The sequence below is a fragment of the Nematolebias whitei genome, chromosome 12 (genome assembly GCF_014905685.2).
Source record: "Nematolebias whitei isolate Nwh7 chromosome 12, NemWhi1, whole genome shotgun sequence".
NCBI lineage: Eukaryota > Metazoa > Chordata > Actinopteri > Cyprinodontiformes > Rivulidae > Nematolebias > Nematolebias whitei.
In genome coordinates this window covers 9,863,508-9,865,441 of record NC_056509.1, presented here as the reverse complement: position 1 = coordinate 9,865,441, position 1,934 = coordinate 9,863,508, and the positions used below count along the sequence as shown (strand labels likewise).

At 39.7% G+C, this 1,934-nt stretch overlaps 1 protein-coding gene across 1 annotated transcript in view; it reads right to left on the bottom strand.

The window, feature by feature from the left end:
• The window catches only part of si:ch211-63o20.7 (Serine/threonine-protein kinase pdik1l-B-like), a 53,560-nt gene that overhangs the window by 28,241 nt on the left and 23,385 nt on the right, over positions 1-1,934 (bottom strand). The window lies entirely within an intron of this gene.

Sequence of the window (1,934 nt, the reverse complement as noted above, 5' to 3'; positions counted from 1 at the left end):
ACTCTCTCCCAGGTCCAAAGAGCTGACGGCTTTCAGAACACCATGGGACCTTTACCACTTCAGAGTGATGCCGTTTGGACTGCACGGGGCTCCTGCCACATTCCAACGCCTAATGGATAAGGTACTCAATGGCCTCTCACATTTTGCCTCTGCATATCTAGATGACATCATTGTTTACAGCAGCTGCTGGGATGAACACCTGCAACATCTGCAAGTGATTTTTGAGTGTCTCCAGAAAGCAGGATTAACAGTGAATTCAACCAAGTGTGCTATAGCAAAGAGGGAAACGGAGTACCTTGGCTTTGTCATCGGAGGAGGATTGGTGAAGCCACAAATTAAAAAAATTGAAGCCATCCAGTCCTGCCCCCTTCCCCAGACAAGAAAACAACTTAAATCTTTCTTGGGTATGTCTGGTTGGTATCACAGATTTATCCCTAATTACTCTGCTAGAGCTTCTCTTCTTACAGACATGACCAGTCTTCAGGGCCCGAATATTCTACAGTGGTCTGAAGAAGCTAAGCAAGCATTCAGAGATATTCAACAGGCCTTAAGTAAAGATCCTGTGCTCCATTGCCCTGACTTCCAGCAGGAGTTTATTTTACAAACCGATGCATCGGATAAAGGTCTTGGTGCTGTGCTGCTTCAGGGTTCTCCAAGTGATCGTCATCCAATCGCCTTCATCAGCCGTAAGCTTTTTCCTAGAGAAACCCGTTATTCCACAATAGAGAAGGAATGCCTGGCTATAAAGTGGGCTTTGGACTCACTCCGCTATTATCTCCTGGGGAGACAATTTGTATTGGAAACTGACCACAAAGCTTTAAAATGGCTGTTACTAATAAATGTTCTATTAGAGAAGCCTTATACACTTATGCATACTCACAACCACACACAAATAGAAGCAGGGATGTTTATGTAGGCTTTATATGTAGATATATAGATATGTATGTGAGTGTATATTCATGTGTATGTATGTATGTATGTATGTATATATGTATATAGGCGTAGGTATGGGTATATATATTTATGGAAACTTACTGCAAAGCCATGAATATTTTAAGTTCTTTATACATATGTATTTTGTTGCTGTGTTTTGTCATGTTCTTTGCAGGTGAACAGACAGTGGCCGGGTGTTTTGACGTGTGCTCTATTTGTATATATTTCTTATATTTTGGAGTCTTACTTTGTCTTTTCTTTCTTTCTATCCTATTAAAAAAAAAAAAAAAAAAAAAAAACAACAAAAAAAGAATATCACTATAATAAATATGTCATAATAATGGTGTGGAGAGGATGGCTGTAAGGGGAGAAGGGAGGCCATCAAAAAAAAAAAAAAAAAAAATGGCTGGGGAAGATGAAGGATACCAATAGTCGAATAACCCGCTGGTACCTTGCCATGCAGCCCTACAAGTTTGAGGTGCAACACATCCCTGGCAGACAAAATATTACAGCTGACTACTTGTCCCGCTGCGCCAGCGAACCTTCAGAGGAGGGGGAGTGTGTGGTGGATGCTCCTACCACCACCACATCGTGTTAGTATCTATTTTTTCTTCATATTAGTTACAGCTTATAGTCTGTTTAAATTGGTCATTTCATTTAGTTAATGTCTGTCTGAATGGTTGACTTACACTTGTTTTTTGTTTGAGGTGCTGCTGATATAAACCAGCTGGAGGAGGAAACCTGGAGCAAACCATTTTCTGAAAGACTGAAGGGGGAGACTTGTTTCAAGTTGATCTCAATAGTTAATTTTGTCACTTAAATATTCACTTATTGTTTGTGCTGTTAAAGTTAGTTTTGCTTTATTTGTTTCATAGGATGCTTTAGTTAATTTTGTATTTATTTGTTCTTTGTCATGTTGCGCCTCCCTCATGTGGTAGACTTAGGTTACTCCACCTCTATTTAAGCAGCCTTTTGTTTGTTTGAAGGGAGGGTTTTTTTTT